Here is a 23062-nt window from a genome sequence, read left to right on the forward strand (position 1 = left end):
CCCAGCTGTTTTGTTTTGTTTGTAGTTGCAGACAGACAGAATGCCTGTTTATTTTTATGTGGTGCTAGGGATGGAACCTCAATGCCTCTCACATGCCAGGCAAGCACTACGCCACTGAGCACCAGCCTGCTGTTTTGTTTTTGAGACAAGGCCTCCCTAAGTTGCCCAGGATGGCCTCAAACTTGTCATCTTCCTACCTCAGTCTCCCAAATCATCAGAATTTACAGACCTGTGCTACCACACCTGGCTAAATCATTTCTAAGATAATTGGAAACTTATGTGAAAAACCGTTAAAACATTGTGTACTGTCAAAACCCCTATTCAGGAAAATAGCTTTACACATGAGATCATTATCTACAATCTTAGGATCATAATCCAGAAATAAAGGAAAATAAACCAAAAGTGTTGATTTTAGTAGAAGGTACATAGGAATTTGGTATGCTATTTTTATGAGTATTTCTTTTAAAAAAAAAAAAGGAAAAAAATGGTTATAGTGACATAACTTTTATGTAAACTTACATTTTTTAATGTCAATCTTTGCACCTACCCCCAATCACAATTAATTATAGACTGTGGTCACCATATGCCAAGAAATAATATCTGTCTAAAAGCACAGATATTTCAAGCAGGGCACGGTAATGCACACCTATAATCCCAGTGGCTGAGGAGATTTGAGGCAGGAGGATCACAAATTCAAAAGTTGCCCCAGTAACTTACCAAGACCCTGTGTCAAAATAAAAAGGGCTGGGGCTGGGGAGATAGCTCAGTCAGTAGAGTGCTTGCCTTGCAAGCACAAGGCCCTGGGTTCGATCCCCAGCACCAAAAAAATAAAAAATAAAAAAGGGCTAAGGAAATAGCTAGGTACCTAAGTGTCCCTGAGTTCAATCCCAGGTACCAAAAACCAACTAACCAACCACTCGGATAATTAACATATGCACATTTCAGAAAGTCACACAGACTTCTAATTACTAGCATTCAGCATTATCTCCTCCTATCCACTATGACAGGCTTGAAATTGTTTTTCAATTCTATTTGTAACTTGAAGTCATTGTTTAAAATTTTGTAGGTCATTTTTATAGTCATTATTTCAAAATTACATAAAATATGTACACAATAATCCTTAAAATTTTCCCATAAACATGAAAAACATTTGCTTGGGGGAGGGGGGAAACAACCAAAATTTCTAATATCCAATTAAGTAATACAAGTCTGAAAATTTAAACTAGTGTTCTTCTTTAATATATATATATATTAGTACTTCTAAAGAGGATGAGATTCTGTGTTCCAAAGAAGCTTCCATATGATGATGATGATGTTAACATGGAGTTTATAGTCTGAATAGCAAGGAAGGAAAACACAAAGAAGATAGCACTGCCCAATTACTTTGAAAAAGCTTCAATTTTTGAGTCACCTCAAGATGAACATGAATTATAGGAAAGTATGCTTTTTATCTGTAATTTTGTGGTAATGGGGACTAACCCCAGGGCCACTCTACAAGTGAGTTACACAACTGGAGCTTTTTTTTGGGGAGAGGTTCTTACTAAAAGTTGGCAGGAGTAGTGTCGCATTTGGAATCCTCCTGCTTCAGCCACACGAGTAGCTGACATTACTAGAAAGCATCACTGGACCAGGTTCAAAGAATATTTCTCAAACTCTACCAGGGTTTGCAATCTTTCATCAAAACTATTAGAGAAACATTTGGAAAAACATTAATTTATAGATTTTAGAAAATAATTTTTAGAAATTTCTTAGAATCCCCCATCAAGACATGGGAAACATCCAACTATGGAAATCACATACACCTTTTCTCTTTTTGGGGGTGGGGGGGTGGGTAAAGGGGTCTTGCTAGGGACAGAGTCCAGGGATATTCCATGCCTAGCAAATCACATATATTAATGTTCCTGCATTAATACATGAAATCACAAAATATAATAAACTCTAAATACATCAAGGTGAGGTTCTGTTGTAAAGTGAGATCCTATTAGCATGGCACAGTGGGGCACAACAAAATCCCAGTCATTCGGGAGGTGGAGGAAGGAGGATCACAAGTTCAAGGCCAGCCCAAGCACCTTATAGAGACCCTTTCTCAAAAAACAAAAAGGCAGGGAAGTAGCTCAGTGGTGGAGACCCTGAATTAAATGCTCACTACTACAACTACCAAAAAAATAAATAAAAATAACACATCAGGCCAATGAAATCTGTTGTCATTAAAATTTTACTGTAAAATAAATGTGTTAAGCCAAGGAAAACTTAATCACAAGTTTTGCTTTTTTGGTGGTACTAAGGATTTATCCCAAGGATGATTTCCCCATGAAATACACTCTAAGCTCTTTCACTTTGATACAGTGCCTCACTATATTTCAGGACAGCCCTGAACCTGCAATCCAGCTACCTCGGCCTATGAGTTCCTGGGATTTCAGGCCTGTGCAAATGCACCCAGCAGAAATGTTTACATTTCAGAATTGTGAATAAAAATATTTTAAACCGGAACAAAATAATTTAGAAGCCCTGAATAATTTTTAACACAAAATATTTTAATGTACAACACTCTCCATCATTCAGACCTAAGTAGCTACATGACTATATGTAAATTTGAAATTTTATGAGTAATATCTCCCAACTTAGTAAAATCTCATTTTTGTTTATCCTCAATCTACCCAAAAGGATATCTAGGGGAGAAAAAGAAAACCTTTTTTGGTTTGTTTTCTACAAACTTCTCTATTAACATAACTTCTATAAAGTACAATCAGTCAAAACAAAACAAAACAAAACAAAAGCAAAAACAAAAACCCAGAATTATGGAATTCCTTACTTAGTACTCAAAAGTAGGATTTTAGGGCTACAACTTGTATTCAACAGTGTCAGTGACTGCGATCATTTAAGTCAGGCATGATGGTGCATATCTATAACCCCAGTGGCCAGGGAAGATGAGACATTAAGATTCCAAGTTCAAGGTCACCCTCAGCAACTTAGTTATTAGAACCTGCCTAAAAATAAATTACAATGGGATTGGGCTGGGTTTGTGGCTCAGCAGTAGAGTGCTGGCCTAGCATGCATGAGGCCCCTGGGTTTGATCCTCAGCACCACATAAAGTTATTATGTCCACCTACAACTAAAACAAAAAATAAATAAATAAATAAATAAATAAATAAATAAATAAATAAATAAATAAATAAAAATACAAAGTGATAAGAGATGTAGCTCAGTAGTCAACTGCCCCTGGGTTTAGTTCCCAGTGTTAAAAAAAAAGGGGGTGAATGCAGGTATAGAAGTAACAGGATTCACATTTGTTAAGGCTGGAAAAGTAAGTAGAGATTCACATACTATTTTATGGAAGCCTGAAAATTTTCCACAACTAAAAGATTAATACAAGGAGGTGCGTGATAACACAGGCCTGTAATCCCAGCTACTCAGGAGGTGCAGGCAGAAGAACAGTCAACTTCAGAACCAGCCTGCACATCTCAGAAACTGTCTCAAAATAAAAAAAGGGTGGGGATGTAAGTCCAAGTTAGTCAGTTCATCTACAAGCTGGCAAGGCCCTAGGTTCAACCCCTAGTACCCGCCCCACATGTACACACAACATTTTAACACCAAGCTAAATAGCATGAAGCTCAGTAGTAGGGTGTTTGCTTAACAAGCACGAGGTCTTAGGATGGATTCTAAACACCACAAAAAGGTAACATCACATATACTCATACTGATCTCAAATATTTTCATGTGAATCCCAAACTACACCCAGAATAGTCAACTTAATAGCTATATTTCATTTAAAAAATCCAGGAACACCTATATTCCTGAAAACATCTTATTATTCAATGATCAAACCCTTCAGAATTGACAAAAGTAGAAGTATTAGCAGCCACTATCAATAACTAGGCAAATTCTTATCAATTTGTGAAGAACTGGAGTTTTAAAGATGTATATGACCTTCGATTATATTCAGGGGGCTTAACTCTAAAATAATCAAAGGGCTGAAGTTGTGGCTCAGTGGTTCAGCAACCCTGGGTTCAATCCCTGGTACCATAAAAATAAAATAAAATGAAGATATTTACAAAGTTAATCTTAAATTCTTCTAATCTTTATGAATGAAAAATGTCCCCCCCCACAACAATAAACTACAATAATGATAACTTTGAATTTACTAACAAAATGTTCAGGTTAAATAGCAAAATATATTATTACTTAAATGTAGGTGCCACATGAGATTTTGAAATGTCTGTACAAAAAAGTCTAGAACAGAAGAGCACACAAAAAACTTTCATCTTCGGGTGACTGAAGTATGTCAGATTTTTGACTTATTTACATTTTCTAAGTGTTCATGAGTAATTTCATTTGGGCTAAAGATATAACGGTGGGATAACTTTCATTAAAAATCAACACCAATAAAGTCATTTGATCAGTCATTCCTTCAAGTATCAGTAAAACTAAAGTTTAAACACTACACAAATGACAATTCTGGCATAAAAAGAAAACTGAGCTGGGCACAGTGGCACACACTAGTAATTCCATCAACTGGGGAGGCTGAGGCAGGAGAATCGCAGGTTTGAAACCACTCTCAGCAATATCCTAGTCTTTAAAAAAAAAAAAAAAAAAAGAGAGAAGGGAAAACTTTGTGATGGCAGTGCACACCCATTAATCCCGGATATTAGAGAGGATGAAGAAGGAAAATCCCAAATTGGGAGGCCAGCCTGGAAAAGAGAGACCCTGTCTTAAAATAAATGGCTATAGATGCTCAAGGGTAGTAGAGTTTCAAAGGTACCTTGGCTCAAAACAAAGGGTTAGAGACCTAGTCCCATGATGGCCTGGGTTCAATAACCACCTGAAGACAAAAAAACTTTCAAATACAAAAAAAAGGGAAATTTTTTCTTTGGAAAGCACTTGCCTACTTTAATATTAGCCAATTTTAAAAGTTTACAAAGAGCAGTTAAGAAAAGATGACTTTACTTAAATAATTAATAGTAGGATAATGCATTCTGATTTCATCATCTTCAGAATACTTCATTTTATTAAGAATGTTAGGGGAAAAATTGCTTTAAAACGTACTCAGTTTATTTCTAGACATTATTCAAGAGTGTTTAGAAGTCTCTCTGGTTTGAAGGGTTACATTAATTTTCAGATCCACTGAGGAGCAACGACAAATGTAAAGAAGAAACAGGGAAATAATTTCCTTTTGGTCAAAAATCAAATTAGGTAAGAAGAAAAAAAAATAAAAAAGATATTAATTGTATGGCTACCTCATAGAAATAGGAATGCTTTGACCTGTGTAACTCTACATCATGTATAACCAGACAAATGAGAAGTTATACTCCATTTATAATGCATTCTACTGTCAAATAACTAACGAGAAAAAAAAAAAAAAAAAAGCAGGCATGCTTGCTGGGCATGGTGGTGCACACCTGTGATACCCACAGCTCAGAAGGCTGAGGTAGTAAGATTCTAAGCCTCGGCAACTTAGCAAGGCCCTGCCTCAAAAAAAAAAGGGGGGCTGGGGACCTGTGGTTCAGTGTAAGTGCTTGTGGCTTCAGTTCCTAGGACCAAAAAACAAATTAAAAATTTTAAATTTCAAATAAATAAATAAATAAATAAATAAAGCCATGCCTTCTCGCTAGAGAATAAATTTTTCAAATACCAAAGTTTGTCCAAATTTGGACTGCATATGATGAAAATATTAACTTTGACAAAAATCAAGTTTTAAGGCTGTTTTTTCAAAGTAGTAACACTGCCTTCTTTTCTAAAACTCTACTATGCAGATCATAGTTATGCTACTTATAGCAACACAGAATCAAAAGATGACAAGTGTATACAATACGGAGTTTTAATTTTTTCAAATTAGAATGTATTGTTTACTTTAATACTCAGTTTTTAGGTACTTACACAAAATGTTTCCTCTCATCCCTCCTAAATCCTGTTTCTTTGCCCCAAAATAATCCCTATTATCTAATACCCATCTTTCCATGCCTTTACAATCAAATTCTGTAATTGTTGGGAGGTGGTTGGTAATTTGTGTTTTAAAAAGTATTAGGAAACTTGCTTCCTTTCGTCCAGAACCACCATCTTCCAGGAATTCGCCACATGATGAACACAACAAAGGGAAAGAGGAGTGGAACCTGATATATGTTCTCTAGGCTCATAAATTTGATTCTTTGGCCACATACATGTGAATCTACAAGAAGGGTATGATATTGTAGACATTAAGGGAATGGGTACCATTCAAACAAGAATGCCCCACAAATGTTATCATGGCAAAACTGGGAGTCTACAGTGTTAACCAGTATGCATTTGGCACTGTTGTGAATAAGCAAGGACAAAATTTTTGTTAAGAATTAATGTGCATACTGAGCATATTAAGCACTCTAAGAGCTGAGACAGTTTCCTGAATCTGTGTGAATGAAAATGATCAGAAAAAGAAGGAAGCCAAAAAGAAGGGTACCAGAGTTCAGCTAAAGTGCCAGCCTGCTCCACCCAGAGAAGCACATTTTGTGAGAACAAATTGAAAGGAGATTGAGCTGATAGAACCTATTCCCTATGAAATTCAATAGCATAATAAATACAAAAACAAATAAAGGTCCATGGACTATTAAAAAAAAAAATTAGGAAGCTTTAAGGACTAAATGAGATAAGACAATTACCAAGGTGATGGCTTTTGAGTAAAAACCTGAGTAATTTTAAATCTTATCAGTCACATGTGGTGGTCCACACCTATAATTCTAAAGGCTGCAAAGACTTGAGGCAGAATGACTGAAAGGTCTAAGCTCGTCTCAGCAATTTAGTGAGAACCTAATCAACTTGGACTCAATACGAAAAGGGTTAGGGATGTAGCTCAGTGGTTAAGCACCCCTTGTTTCAAACCCTGGTTATCCGCACACCAAAAAAAAAAAAAAAGAAAAAAAAAAAAAAGAAAAACCTTGCAAATGAGTTAAAAAGAAAATTCAAAGACTGAGGTAAGAACATTTCTTCGTAACACTTTAAGCCAGCCAGCTAGTGCTGACAAGAGTACAGCATACCAACAGTAAGGTGGAAGAGGCACAAGAGATCATGTACCGTATCTTGTAAAACCAGTAAAACTTGACTTTAGTACTGAACATCCAATGAGTTTCAAGTTGATTTTTTGTTTGTTTTTGTTTTAATACACCAGGGATTGATACCAGGTGCACAACAACTGAGCAACATTCAAAGTCCTTTTTATTTTTTATGTGAGACTGGGTCTTTCGCCAAGTTGCTTAGGGCCTCATCACTAAGTTACTGAGGCTGCCTTTGAACTTGCAATCCTCCTTAGTCTCCGGGAATTTCTGGGCTTACAGGCATGTGCCACCACACCAAAGCAATACATTTTAAACATTGCTTTTTGTGGGGAAGGGACACTGGTGACTGAACCCCGGAGCACTTACCATGAACTACATCCCCAGCCCTTTTAAATTTGAAATGGTGCCTAAACTGCTGAAGTTGCCCTCAAACTTGTCATCCTCCTTCTTGCCCTCAGCCTCCAATCATTGTGATTACAGGTGTGCACCACCACATCCAGTTAAACTTTTAGCAGTAAGAGTTACTTCCTACCATACAAATATATACACACCTGCATGTGTATATATATGTATACACACACATAATTTATATTTCCCTTCTAATTTCAGTAAGTAAAGTTTAAACATGACACAATGACAAGTTCTGTCATAAAAAGAAAACTCAGCGATGCATGCTGGTGCACACCTATAATCCCAGGTACTATGGAATGATAAGGAAGGAGAAAATAGACACACAAATAAAAACATACACGTATTTATTTATTCATTCATTCATTCTCCCAGAAAAGTTTTTAGTAAAAGTTTTAGTCCCTGGGGACTGATCCCAGGGACAACTGAATTATATCCACAGTCCCACCACCTCTAGAAATATTTCAGAGGGGTCTCATTACATTGCCTAGGCTGTATTCCTAACGTGTGAACTTCACGTGACTCAGCTCCCTGGTAGCTAGGATTAGACTCAAACATGATATCCTAACATGACATTTTAATGACTTGTAGTTCCATCATGACAATTTAACACAACCAATCTATCCACCACTTTGAAAATAGAAGAAATGTAAACATATTGCAATAAAATACAAGAGACAATGGTGGGTTGAAACTGTAGCAAGAGATGGCATTTTCAATGGCACTTTACCAGAGTTACATTCCCATCCCTATCCCTCTGAGGTCCTTCTGTTGTGGAGACTGGCCTTAACTTGGGACTCTCCTGCCTCAGTTTCCAGAGTTACTAGTATGACTGGTGTATGCCACCATGTCAGGCTTTAATTCTGTTATGCTTTAACAAAATAGCTGATGGCATTATATTCTAAAAGGCCAAAGCCCTCTTGATTGAAAAAAGTCAAAGATGACTAACCAGGCCTAAGTGACATGATTTAAGTTTCATTAACTGAAAAAGGCAAAAGGAATTTGTTTCAGGAAAATAAGAGTCTGGTTTTGTACTTTTAAGTTGATATACTTGATATTCAAAGGAGTTGTCAGGTAGGTAACTCAAGTAAAAATTCAAGAGAAAAGTACAGGCTGTTATTCTAAGTTCAGAGATCATCTGCTTATATATAATACATAAAATCATGAGAATAAATGAAATAACCATTGAAGCATAAACAGAGTAATAGAAGAACGGAAGCATAGGGCACTCAAACAGAAAAAGGAATAGCCACAAACACAACAACCTGAGAACACAATAAAAAATATTTCATTGAGTTAAACAAGGTACAGCATGCCTGTGATCCCTGCAACTCAGGAGATTAAGGTGATTCCAAGTTCAAAGCCAGTCTGGGCAATTTACCGAGACCCTGTATCTCAAAATAAAAAGGGCTAGCTAGATAAGTGGCTCAGCAATAATGTAGTATACAATGACCTGGGTTCAATCCCCAGTAGTGCCAAAGATGTGAATTTAAAGACAAACATTATTAATGTGGTAGTTATAAAACTCTTCAAAAATAGAAATCTACTGTCATGACCCTGTCCAGAAGTCAAAAAGAAAAAAAGCCCACAAACACCCCAAAAGTAGCAAATAAAATCTAAAGTAGTGGTGGTATGGTTTTTGTGGTCCCTTAAAGACATGTCAGGGTAATCCAAGTAGTCTAGTTATGATTGAGAGTGAAATCTGTAGTTTTACTGCCTAGCTTGAATCTGCTCCACTTAGACTTACTCATTTTATCTAAGCCTGGGGCAAATTATTTACATCATATACTTCAACATTCTCATGTCTAAAATATAAAGGATATTAGTATCTAATTTACTCAAAATTATGTTACCAAAAATTAAGAGCTGTTAACAGTGCCAGACACAATCAAGTGTTAAATTACTGGCTGAATATCCCTTATCCAAAATGTTTAGGAATTTCAGATTTTGGGGTTTTCAATTTTTTTTTTTTTTTTTTGCATTTTTAAAATTTATTTATTATATATTTTTTAGTTGTAGATGGACACAGCACCTTTATTTGTTTATTTGTATGTGGTGCTGAGGATCAAACCCAGTGCCTCACACATGCTAGGCAAGCACTTTACCACTGAGCTATACCCCCAGCCCTGGTATACACTTTTTTTGTGTGTGTGTATTATGTGTATTTTTTTTTTTTTTACGTTTACATAGGGTAATGATGTTTATTTTATTTTTCCCCTCCCCCCCTGGGGTTTTCAATTATGTAAACTTCATCAGTTCAACAGCCCTTATATGAAAATCCAAAAGGTTTTGAGCATCCCGTTGGTGCTCAGAGTTTCATATTTTGGAGCTTTTCAGATTTTAGGTTTTAAATAGAAATGTTGAACCTTTATTACTTACCTCAGGAAGCAATGCATGCATGTTGGACTACTATTCTCAAGCAGAAAGCAATTAATTGGGTGTTACAGAAATAACTAAATCTCCTGACGCCTTATCACTTCCCCATCTATCATCTCTGCTTGTCACTAACTATATTATTTAACACAAAAAAAAAATATATTTGAAAAACCAGTCAGTATCCTTAGACCTCTTTTCAGGAGTTTAAAACAGTAGTGTACTTTAATAAGCCTAACTTACTGATCTACTTACACTTAAGTCCTCAAGACTAATGTCTCCCAGACATTAGTCAGTTCCTGACAAAAAAACCATTATCTCTTCTCCAAAATCCTTTGAGATTCCTCTTTTGCCCAAAATAACCTACACTTCAAACTTGATCTTCCAAGGCCCTGTATTATGAATGCTAGATCCCTGCATCTTATTCTACACATTTTCTTCTTTTTGTAGTACTGAAGATTAAACCCAGGAATGCTCTACAATGAGCTATATAGCCAGTTCTTTTCTTATTTTGAGACAGGTCTCCACACGTTTTGAACTTGCCATCCTCCTGCCTCAATCTCCTGAGCTGGGATCGTGTGATGTGTGATACTGTGCCCAGCTTATTCTATATGTTGTTTTTTTTTTTTTGGATGTTGGAGATCGAACCCAGGGCCTTGTGCTTACAAGGCAAGCACTCTACCGACTGAGCCATCTCCCCAGCCCCTCTATACGTTTTTGTTAACTATTTTTCAGGAGTTAATTACTGCTCCAAGGCAAGATTATTTCCCCATTATCTGTACTTCTGCATGATATTCCAGATCTCAAGCTTCACCCTGAGCTCCTTAACCATCCCTTTACTTCCATTTCCTAATCTTGTTTTCCTTACTATCTTCTCATCCATAATTGTACACTTTTACTTTTTCTCTATCCAAACTATGAAGTTTTTTCACATCTCCAAGAGGAAGGGTTTAATATCCTTTTATGCCCAAATCTAATGATTTTCAGAATAAGAATTCAAATATTTAATGAATACATTTTTACTTGAATGTCTCATGAGCACTTCAACAAAAAAAAAGAAAATCAATGATTTTAGGGAGCCAGGCAAGGTGGCACACACCTCTAATTCCAGTGACTCTGGAGACTTAAGGCAGCAGAAACTGCTCAGAAAGTGAGCACAATGCTATTTTAAATAAAAAGGACTAGGGATACAGTTCAGAGGTAAAGCACCCCTGGGTTCCATTCTCAGTATCCCCAATTTTAAAAAAAAAAATTATTTTAAGACTTTTGCACACCTTCCTATTTTTTTGTGGGGGTGGCATAAAGGGGATTTAACCTAGAGGTACTTAAAACTGAGCCACATACCCTGTGTATTTTATGAAATAGGGTCTCACTAAATTGGGGAGGCTGGCCTTGAACTTGCCATCCTCCTGCCTCAGCCTTGATTGCAGGACTGTGCCATTGTGACAAGCTTCTTTCTTGGATTTTAACAGCTTCTTTTCTGACCTCCCAAGTTTCAGCCTCATTTTCCTCAAGGGCATTTCCACACTGCTTTAAGAATTACATTTCTCAGGCTGGGGTTGTGGCTCACTGGTAGTACACCTAGCACTCTTGAGGCCCTGGGTTCAATCCTCAGCACCACATAAAAATAAAGGCATTATATCCACTTACAATTAAAAAAATTTTTTTTTAATGATTACATTTCTAAGAATAAAAGTCTAATGTCACTTCTCACTTCAGAATTTTTTCATTGGCTTACTAATGGATAAACTCCTGGCATGGTATTATAATTTTTATGATCTGGCCTTAACCTAAAATTCAGTTTTTTTGTCTTAAGAGCATTCCCCGATCTCCTAACGTCTGCTGGGTACACATTTTCACATGCTTCTACAGAATCTAACTGCTTACCCCTCCCTAATCATGTGGCTACTATATTCATCTGTCTCCCTCAAAAGACCATCCCAAAACAGGAATTAATACTTTTTATATCTCTAAAATAAAAAAGAAATAAAATAATGGATTTATAAAACAAGGAATAAATCAAACCAATCCTAGAGATTGTTTGCCACACAACAAAAAGCAGCAGAAAGGCAGGGGTAACTTTCATATAATAGAGATAGGTATGAATAAAACTTGGTAGGGCTGGGGAGATAGCTCAGTTGGTAAAGTGCTTGCCTTACAAGCAAAAGGCCCTGGGTTCGATCCCCAGCACCGCAAAAATAGATAGATAGATAAATAAATAATAAAGAAAGAAAGAAAAGAAAAAATAAATAAAACTTGGACCACTTGAGAAAAATTCCAAACTGGGTACATAGTCAAGTAGTAGAGCACATAAATAGCACACTCAAGGCCCTGGGACCAATCCTCAGCACAACACATTCATACACACACACACACACACACACACACTCCATTCTTCTTCCCTACCTCAGGCCTTCTGCTTTGACTTCCTCCCATTCTATTTTCCTTTGAGGATACCTATGGTGTTTACCTAGGTTTTCTTCTTTTGGTCCAAGTATAGGAAGGAAAGAAGTATGAAATTTGCCCTAGCAACACAGCACTGAATATTCCTTTATGATATACCATTCTACTTATCTTCCAGATCAAAAATCTTGAGGAAAAAAAACTCTAAAAATCAAAATATTCTGCTGTTCAAACTGGATTGTTTTTGTATATAAGACTGCTTCCACCTGAAATGCTGTCACAAGTACTGGGGGGTTTATCTTGTACATGATATTCTTAGAGGTAATAATGCATGAACTTATTTTATAAACTCTTGGACTACATATTTGACATGTAAAAAATGTACAGTATTAATGTCAACCATCTCTTAAAAGTCAGCCTATAAATATTGTATGATTTCCTTTGGTCAGAAACATTTGGTCTAAGTAGTGCTGTCAGGATTTTCTTCAGTGCCATTTAGCAAAAACATCTTTAGCCTATGCAACTAGCAAAAATTTGTATACTACAGTACCTTACAGTTTTCACTTTTAAAATTTCTTCACTATTCTTGTGGAACCTGATCTAGCAAAATTAGAAGAAAGGCCCAAGGAAATTTACTTGAAAAGCCAACATTTCCAGGTTAAGTAGTGGAATAATGTCTACCATCTCAACCCTCCAAAGTTTGCCAAGTGTTGAGGCTCTTATTTGTGCTTACTTGTGGGGTAGCTGAATAAAATTGGGCACTTAATTTTTCGGTTCCATGTCCCTCATGAAAAAGAAGCAGTTACTGTAAATTGACTTGCAGACAAAGTAGAATCTGCCCTGCGTGTTTTTATAAAGATGACATTTTTTCCATCCAAGCACATGCGATCCAATTTCCTGTCTATCACACTATTGTATAAAGAGCTGCAAAAACTGAAGGGGAGAAGTGACTGCTGTGCTCTGCATGGTCTTATTTGAGAAAACTGGTGTAAGAATCTTGACTTTTTTATATTTGGAAACATCAAATAAAAATGGAACAATCAAAAAAACTGAAAAAAAAAAAAAAATTCTGCTGTAGTCAGCAAAAAAAGGCATTTAAAATTTTTTTCTCCCCATATTGGGGACTGAATACAGAATTCTACCACTGAGCTATATCTTTAGTTCTTTATGTTGTATTGTTTTGCTTTTGGTACCAGAGACTGAACCCATTGAGCCACATCCCTAACCCTTTTAGAGACAGGGTCTTGCTAAGTTGCTGAGATCGATTTGAACTTGCAATTCTCTTGCCTCAGGCTCCCAAGACACTAGCATTACAGGCATGTGCAACATGCAGGACTCTTCAGCCCTTTTTGAAATGTCTGGCTATTCTCCTATTCAGTCACTGGTATTACAAGCATTGTCACTGCACATGGTTTAAAGGTTTTAATTCCTATTATTCACATTCTTCTTAATCTATTATGCTTATACTCATGATTCATCCCTTCCTATTGCCTTAGGGAACATACTGGATTGCCCAATGGCTAGCTGTGCCTCAAGTCTCCCTGGAAAAGAGGTCAGCCCTAGATCTTTTCTTCTTTTTGGTACTGGAGATTGAACCCAGTGGTACTTAACCACTGAACCACACACATCTCCTGCCCTTTTTGAGACAGGGTCTTGCCAAGTTGCTTTGGCTGACTGAACTTGGGATCCTCCTGCCTCAGAATCCCCAGCTACTAGGATTACAGGTGTGCTTCCACCACACCTGGCCCCTTTCCTCATAGTCTTAAAAACTTTTCAGTGATAGTCTTTTTAATTTATAGCTTATCTTAAGGTTTGATTCATGTTAAATGTAAATAAGATAAATGCAGTCCAAAATCACTGTTACAAGCCCAGATTACTCTAAATGACAGACTGTCCTAACTTGCATTTATCTAAGACTGCCTAATATCCTTCTTATTAATCATTAAAAGAGGTCATTTTCATTCTAAGTTACAGGTGAACTCCAGTGGTCTTACCAAAAATTCTCCAATCAGCCCAAATTAGGAACGCATTATTTAATTACAAGTAACTGAGGATGCCTGTTGGGAACCATATCAAACTATACACACAAAACAAAAGGCTCATGTCAAACACTTCCAGAGACACTGACCTACACCACATCAAGTAAATTTAAGTGACTATTTCCTAGTCTTTGCAATGAAACCAAGTGGACCTCACACCTCTTACCATCACCCAGGAAGGGTGTGCATCTGTTCCGATGGCCCCCCTGGCTCCAGGTCATCCTGGCTGATGCTGCTCCAGGCTGGGCATCCATGTTGCTGCAGCTTGTGGTTTGTGAGGGGTAGTGTACAGGAAAAGCAGGATGGGATTTCAAGGGAAACAGGAGGAAGATGGCTTTCTGGGAAAATGCCATCACCATTATAGGTGTTAAGTAGTACCACACACATTTTATTGCAGCACAGTTTAAAAATTTAACAAATTAAAGATTAAAAATAAAAAAACAAAAATAAAAAAAATTAAAAATACAGACGTCCAGAGATGCTCTAAAACAGTTAAGTTAAAGATCAGGAAAAATAAGGTCACAGACTTAACAGCCAGTAAAATTATTTCCAGTGTGGGGAAGGGGGTTGAGGACAAGGGGTGGGGTTGGGAGAGAAAAGGTTTATGTGATCAATCCACTTAAAAATGCTAATGCCTTCACTCTCTCTCCCAAGATGCAAAACTCCAAAGTCAATCAGGAGGCTGAAGAAATTCTTATGAACATTCAGAAAAACTCGATTTTAATCTGGTTAAAAATCATCAGTGTCATAATCATCATCATCATCACCATCATAAGTATATAATAATAATAATAATAATAAATAATAATAATAACTAGTAACAACAATAAAAAGGAAATCAGCGGAAAGTCAGGAAAAATGTAAAAAAAAAATTGGAATAACTTACTGTAGCTGAAGATCAAAAAAATCTCACTGTAAAAAAACAAAAATAAAAATAGCCCAGATTAGAAAAACGGGAGGTGCAAAAATGTTAAGTCAGTAAAGTTCATTTCTTTTTTCTTTCCAAAAGCAGTTTCCACAAAAACCGCAAGGGTAATGTTCTCAGTAGCAGACAAGCAAAGCCCTTTCCACATCATCAATCAATCTTAAAAATACACGAGGAAGTATAGAGGTCAGTTTATGAGAGGCTAAAAGGCTCCTCCTCCTCTAACCCAACTGCTGCAGAAAAAATAGAAATAGAAATTTTAAAAATTACATCTTAAATCCAGGTCCCGTTTTTGGAAATTAAAAAAAAAAACACCTGTAAATTTGCTGTAGTGCACATCAAGTTGCATCCTTATGTTTAAAATGTCTTTATAAAATCAGTTTTGGAATGGGAATGTGTGTGTTCTGGAAGGGTGGGGGAGGGAGGTTAAAAATCAAAGCTGAGCTCCAGTGAGTAGGGATGGGGTTCGCCTTGCTGCCCTGTGAAAGGAGAAGGGACAGATTGAGTCAGAGTTCCTCAGAAATGTTGTGCCCTACACCCCCAAGACAGAAACATCTGTCTATTGCATCTAACACATTTTGGTAAAGCATTAACATTTCACTGGAATGGGGTAAGCCTTGATAAGCATTATCACTTCTACCAGTGACTGTTATTTACAATACATCAATAGATGGCCAAATAACTAAATACATGTCAGAGTCCCTTTAGGGGGCTCTATAGAGAATATACATATGAAGTCATCTTGATAATCTTGCATTTGGGCATGGAAAATACAAAAAAAGTAGGCCAACGAATGGAGATGAAGAAGTGAGCAAATATCAAATACTGAGGTTATGAAGGTTAGCAGATTCATGTACTTTTCCTGAGTAATATGGACTGAATGTAAATGGTCTATCATGAAGATATGAACTAAAGATGAGTTATCTACTCTCAAAACCAATGACTGATCAAACCAAAAGATCTAATGAGGTTCAACAGTTAGGGGGAAAGATATTTTAAATAAGGAGCCCATTTAGTCCACTCACTGACAATGAAAAACAATACAGATGGAGGAAAAAAATTAACTATCGTGGCTACTGAATACTTAATGTCATAAAATGTGAAATAAAATTATGGTCTTTACAGAATGTTTCTGTGGTTTTATTTTTTATCAACTAGTATAGTGAATTCCAAGATGTGAAGTGGAAGAATCTTGATACATAATACCACACTAAAATAAATTATACATGACGCAAATGTTTGTTTCATCAGTTAAAGGAATAAAGGAATTAAGACTAGCTCATACAAGTAAGCATGAATTGGTTGTAGTCACATTTCAATACTGTTATGTGGTCTTATCCTCCCTTACAAATTTGAGTAAACTCAAAAATTTTAAACTGACCTTTGAAAATGTGTTCCTTGAGCCAAATATGTATGAAAGACTACAGCAACAGAACAGGTAATTTAGATTTTTAACTCAATTTTCAAAAAGCAGACATGTTTAGGCATGACATACTTTTACATTTAATGTGTAAAAGTGTACAAATGTAAAAACTGTAGAAAACGTTAATGTGTAGTTACAGAGAAAGTACGTTTGAATATTTTTCCCCTTCAAGTCTGTGTTGAAATTACTGTCAAACACTCCTATTTGGAGTCATGGTCTGAACCTGGTAAAAAATTTTCAGGATGTTAATTTTATGGTTTGTCCACAAACCCTTTGTATATATGCAAGACACACCCTTAAAAACCATGAAAAGAAAGCTTTTACATCTTAAATACTAATACCTTCCCACAACATATTACATTAACCAACATACTACCAAAGACAGCACCACACCAGACAACTTAAAAACAATTGCAAAGCTTTTCAATTAGAAGTATCACGTATCCCTAGATTATGCCGTCAAACTACATGAAGTCTAGATTCCTTCTTCCAAAAAGGTTATTCTCAAAGTGAGTTATGTCCACCAAAAGCATAAACATCATCGCTTGGCACCGACCAGAAATGCAAATTATAAGGCTCCATCTGAATTAATTAGAAACTGGTGGGAGAGCCCAGCTATCTATTTCAACTTGCCCTTTAGTTGTTTGAAAATCACTGTGAAGATTTTGAATGAGGAAACCCTGCCCCCTAAATAATTCCTTAAAGTACTTATCTTTCCAGTTGCAATGCTTCAAATGTTTTTCTGATCTAATACAATTAAACCCAAACACCTAACTAACCTTTCACAGTACATGTAAAGGAACTAAAATCCCACAGGAATCTTTTTCTTTTTATAAACCCAAACATTTCAGTATCTCTAACAGTACCTGCAGTTATGTTACACCTAACAGTTCTTGTTTTCACAAAGCAATCCCAATAAATCTAATATATAAAAAACTATAACCTCCTGTTTCCAATGAGAATGAATACATACATAGTAAGCATGAACAAACAATGCTCTCAAAAACAAATACTAGCCAGGCATGATGGCCACATGCCTGTAATCCCAGAGACTCAGGAGGCTGAGGTAGGAGGATCACAAAATTTCAAGGCCAGCCTCAGCAACTTGGCAAGGGACTAAGCATCTTAGAGAAACTCTCAAAATATAACATGAAAAGGGCTGGGGATGTAGTTCATTGGTTAAGTACCCTGGGTTCAATCCCAGGTACCCAAAAACAAACAAAATAAATAACCTAATAAAATTTCTCAAAGACTGACACTTTTTATAGGCAGTTGCTAATAGTAATTACTAATTTAGAAATTTGCTTATAATTTTTCAGTACTGGGGACTGAACCCAGGGGTAATTTTTAATAAAACTATTTCTCCACTTTCCATCCTTCTGGAAACAAATGATTTGCATTATAGAAATTAAAATAGGTAGTATAAGCCCCCTGATTTTACAGCTATAAAACTGAAATCTAGACATTCAATTGATATGCCTGACATTATGTCAATAAAGAGAATTAAAATTCAGTTCCCCCCTAACCCCTAGGCCAAGATTCTTTCTACCGTTACACTCCTTATTTAACATCTCTCACAATCAGTAGTTCGTTTTTCCCCTTTTTGGTACTGTACCACTGAGCTACATCTCCCCCTTTCTTTTGTAAATTTTTTTTGTAGTTGTAGATGGACAGAATGCCTGTATTTTTATGTGCTGCTAAGGATTGAACCCAGTGCCTCACACATGCTAGGCAAAGCGCTCTATCACTGAGCTACAACCCCAGGACCCCACACCCTTTTTTTTTTTTGACAGTTGTTGAAACTGGTCTTGAACTTGTGATCCTCCTGCCTCAGCCTCTGGGATTACAGATGAGCACCACTGCACCTGGCAATATAACTAATCTTTAAGATTAGAAATAGCTATTTTGGAATTTATTCCTTGCTTGTTTCTAAGTCATTCCATGTCACATTATGCCAAAACCTCTAGAGATCTAATTACGAACATAAGATATGTTTAAATTCTCTACAGACTAGCAACCACCATTAATTATTACCAAGAATGACTCAAGCATAACAAGATCTGAAGACCTACAACTTGTCATCCTTCCTAAACACTTCCTGCAGTCAAAATCAGAAAGTTACCTAGTTGAGAAAACATCTAGGATCATTTGATATTCTGTGGTTAGAGTTCCTGATAGAGGTATTTCTTGTTTCCTTGACACATGTGAACATTCACCCAGGAACCCATATTTCTAACAAGGGAAGTACCCTGAATTTCCACTTAATAACTGTTCTTACCTATTAATTTCTGACATTTACCAACACTTTTGATAGATAATGAATCGTAGCCCTTAAACTTTTTTTTTTTTTTTGCGGCATTAGAGATTGAACCCAGAGCTTTACATGTACTACACTAGTGCCACTAGACTGAGCCACATCCCCAGCTCTTCTTGAGAGGGTTCCACTAACTTATGCAGACTTGGATCTTCCTACCTTAGCCTCATGAGTAGGTGGAATTATAGAGGGCAAGACCACACCCTGATCCCTTAACTTGGTTTCTGACCATTCAGCAGTGATAAATTTTTAAGTCCATATATAAAATATACGTTTAGTCTTTAAAAAACATTTTTACCCATACCCATAACAAATGTATTTCTTAGATTTGTGCAGTATTGGTTTAAACTGTGATAAACATTAGTTTTTGTAAAAAAAAAAAAAAAAAAAAAAAAAAATCATATGCAAGAATTGTTAAAAATGTGATTTCCCAGATAAGTAAATGTGACACTGCTTTAAAACCTATGTAATTATTATTAAAGAGTAATGTTGAGGACTTTATTCAGGTCCTGCATGCTAAGCCTGGGCTCTACCACTGAACTACATCTGACCCATATTCTTTTCCATGTTAGCAAATATTATCATGAGGCTTTAGCACCTGGCAAATAAGCACTGTAATACTTGCTTAATAAAAAGTAGCTGTGCACTTTTGCCCAATGGACAAAAATCCAGATGGACAGAATTAATGACAATATCTTGAATAGTCAAATATTAAATATGCCATCTTAGCAAGTAACATTAATAACAAATCCAAGTCTGGTAATTATTTTTCCTAAGTCCAGGAGTGTTTGGGAATTTCCAGTTACCAAGGGGTTTCTGTAACTGGGTTCTCCTTGATTCAAATATAGCCTTTTTTAGTACCTAGTGTTCCGGTAACTAGGTAAAAACTACTTGACCTACCTAGCAAATTCCTTAGTAGTTCTGCTACTGATTTTATATAATCCTGGAAACCAACACTCTAATGCCTCAGTTTCTGTCTGAGAAAGATATTAATACCTACCTCAAGCAAAGTTCCACTAACTTATATATTTCAAGTGATTTGTAACCTGCAGATAAAAAAGTCAGCTGTAATTATTACTGTTAGTATAAACAATATTTCCTTTAACAAACAATTAAAAATAACTACTGGGAGATTCAATATTTGCTCAGCAAAAAATAACATAAAAAGTAATCAGTAAAATATTACATCTATTGTTAAAATATTATTCCTATGCCATGCGGCACGCTTCAGAATTTAAAAAACTCGCCATACCTCTACCCGTCCCCATCCCCCCCCCCGCCCAATTTTTAAATTTAAGACAATGCAAGTAATAAAAGGCACCAATTATACATTAACTTCAATTATATTATGAGCCTCTCGATCTTCACTTTCGTGATCTCAGGAGTCCTGACGGTCGTAGAAAACGAAAGGGAAAGAAGCCGTTAAACACACTAGAGCGAAAAAAGCACATTTTCCTTGCCGCAAGTGGCCTAAAGGACAGTAGGTTAAATCTACGCAGAGGCTGAGGCCTGTAAACTCTCCCGCTCCAGACCTAATACCCAATGCAGAAAAATAAACGCGGGCCTGGTTACTCTGCCGAGGGGAGGGTTCCCTCGTCTTCTCTCCCACACCCTCTTGCTTTCCCCAAAGAGCCCTGCGCCTCCCCTGCGTCCGCCCCCTCCACTTACCAGGAGGGGGGAGGGAGAAGAGATTCGATTCTGAATCTCCTACTCCCAGATTCTATGTGAAGAAGCCGACCGCTGCTCGAGGTCAGCAAGGCGGCCACAACCGCTCAGCCTTCGTCTCTTCACAAAATGGCCCCCGAGTCTCCTCTGCCGCCGAGGCGAAGACCTAAACCCCGCCCCACTCCCGAGAACCTTCCTATTGGTTGTTCCTGTTCTCGCTCCTGCTCCTAACTAGCCAGTTCGACCGCTTTTCACAATTTTATCCAATCATAATCAGCAGTGGGTTAGTCTAAGTCAGAGAATTTCCACATGCGTGACAGAAACTTGTTTGTAACTGGCTACAATTCCTGTCATTCAGAGCTTGAGGAATGTTTATTGGTCACTGTACCAGATGAAGCGCCGGGTGGAAACTCGCCTTTGTATCGCGTACCGCTTGACATCCGGGTATCCGGGAGGTCTGACTGGCGGTCGCATTGTCCTATCTCTGATTTTTAGAGTTCCTAGTAGAAGGGCCGCCCAGATCTCGGAATTCCCGCGGCGCGGGGGCAGGGAAGGGTTAGGGTGTAGCCAGGTACCGGGCGCAAAAGGACCTGCCCTATCCTCGGGCGTAGGAAAAAGAAAAAGCACTACACGAAACCTCCGCCATGCCGCCTGGATAGAATAAGGACTCGCTTAAGCGATGAATAAGCCGGGTTAAAATTGAGTAACCAGCCTTGCAGTTTTTCCAACGCCAGATCCCTTCTCATTTCCAAACTCTTTAACATCAGCTGCCTCCTGGACATCTATCACCACTACTCAAAGGAAATTTAAATTGTTGGCCTCCAATATTGCAGCGCCTCTACTCTGGCCCCAACTTGTTTAACTCACGAATACACAAACCAACCATTTTGGCCTACTCCAAACCTTGTCCCTTAATTCCCATCATCCTGAAATGGGCTTTCTCCCACTTAACCCCCTTCCTGTTCTTTCCTGCCAGTCCCTCTGATTATGTTAGAGAAAGCTTGCACACATTGAACTAGCTCTTGCTCTACTCAGAAAAGGAAGCCTTCTGTGTGCTGCTCTTAAGGAAGATTTCATTTATTATTAATTAGATACAGCAAGGTACAAAGCACTATCTGGGTAGTGTAATTTCATTTTTATGCTTTTTTTCTTTTTTCTTTTTTAACCAGGAATTGAACCCAGAAGTGCTTAAGCACTGAACCATATCCCCAGCCCCTTTTTAATTTTCTTAATTTTGAGAAAGCCTTAAAAGTTGAGGCTGGGGTTGTAGCTCAGTGGTACTGGGTTCGATCCTCAGCACCACATATAAATAAATAAAGGTACAGCCTTAGAAGTTGAGAGGTAGGTGTGCGTGTGTGTGTGTGTGGTGTATATATGGTAGATTTATATGTTCTTTTGCATTGATTCTAAATTTCAGATAAAGAAGGCAGTTAGCTCTATTTTTATTATATTTATTTATTTATTGTATCAGGGACTGAACCCAGAGCATTTAACCGCAGTCACATCCCCAGCACTTCTTTCTTTTAATTTTTTTGAGTCAGGGTCTAGCTAAACTGATTAGAGTCTCTCTGAAATGCTGAGGCTGGCCTCGAATTTGGGATCCTCTTGCCTCACCCTCCTTAGTTGCTCGGATTACAGGCATACGTCCCCACACCTGATTAGCTCTTAACTTTTGGGGAGAAAAACTTTTTACCTTTATCATTGGTTTCCCTTTCCATATCGTTTGGAATTTTTTTTTTTTTGGGGGGGGGCTTATATTACTTTATACTAATTTTAAAAGTAAGAACAAAAAACATGGGAGGAAAAAAATATACTAAAGCCTTAATAGTGGTTTTCTCCTGATGGGACTAATAAATGCGATTTTTGTTTGTTCCTTTTTTTTTTTTTTTTGAGATGGAGTCTAGCTTTGTTACCCAGACTGTCTGAATTTGCAGTACTTCTGCCTCAGACTCCCCAGTAGCTGGGATTGCAGGCAGGAGCCACTATGCCAAACACCTAAGATTTGTGATTTGTTTGTGTGTGCCACAAATTAATTAAGATGATTTTCTTAATCATCTATTTTGAATCAGAAGGGAAACCTCCTACAAGTGCTAAAAGCCTCATCTGAATTGCCACATTGCAGTTTATTTTACACAACTTCATAACATTAACGTGAGGTAGGATAGAAGGAAGAAAAAATAGGTAGAAAAAGAAGGACAAGAAAATTAAATTCTAATTCAGAAGTTCTGCATACTTCTCCTGACCTGTCACTTCCTTACACCAGTCTGGCTACTAGCTTGTTACTCCCAAATTACTGAGAAATCTGTAACTCTACCTGTAAACTGTTAATTAACCTCCAATAAATATATTAAATAAAGAAAGATACAATATTTTGAGAAATCTATAATTTAGGGGATTTTCCAGTGTTATCAGTTGATCAGATAATGGTGAGCACATTGACCTAAGGAACCTGAGATTGATCAAACCACTGCAAATCATATGGCATCTCCA

General features: G+C 37.1%; 1 protein-coding gene and 1 non-coding gene across 12 annotated transcripts in view; one reads left to right on the plus strand and one right to left on the minus strand.

The window, feature by feature from the left end:
• Hnrnpc (heterogeneous nuclear ribonucleoprotein C) overlaps window positions 1-20713 on the minus strand; it is a 58543-nt gene extending 37830 nt beyond the window's left edge. For 4 of the 11 annotated variants that reach the window (XM_047537495.1, XM_047537491.1, XM_047537486.1 and 1 more), the window contains exons 1-3: window positions 20576-20713; window positions 19908-19953; window positions 15132-15157 (exon numbers count right to left, since the gene is read on the minus strand). The gene's annotated coding sequence lies outside the window, so the exon portion shown is untranslated. Of the gene's footprint in view, window positions 1-14404; window positions 14584-15131; window positions 15158-15485; window positions 15650-19907; window positions 19954-20575 lie in introns of those variants that run through there. The other 7 variants (XM_047537479.1, XM_047537475.1, XM_047537473.1 and 4 more) reach the window with 7 other exon arrangements.
• On the plus strand, window positions 11926-11999 carry Trnav-uac (transfer RNA valine (anticodon UAC)). Its single transcript has one exon. It is a non-coding gene; the product is annotated as a tRNA-Val (tRNA).
• Window positions 20714-23062: the final 2349 nt, after the last annotated feature.

The sequence above is a fragment of the Sciurus carolinensis genome, chromosome 2, assembly GCF_902686445.1.
Source record: "Sciurus carolinensis chromosome 2, mSciCar1.2, whole genome shotgun sequence".
NCBI classification, from domain to species: Eukaryota; Metazoa; Chordata; class Mammalia; order Rodentia; family Sciuridae; genus Sciurus; species Sciurus carolinensis.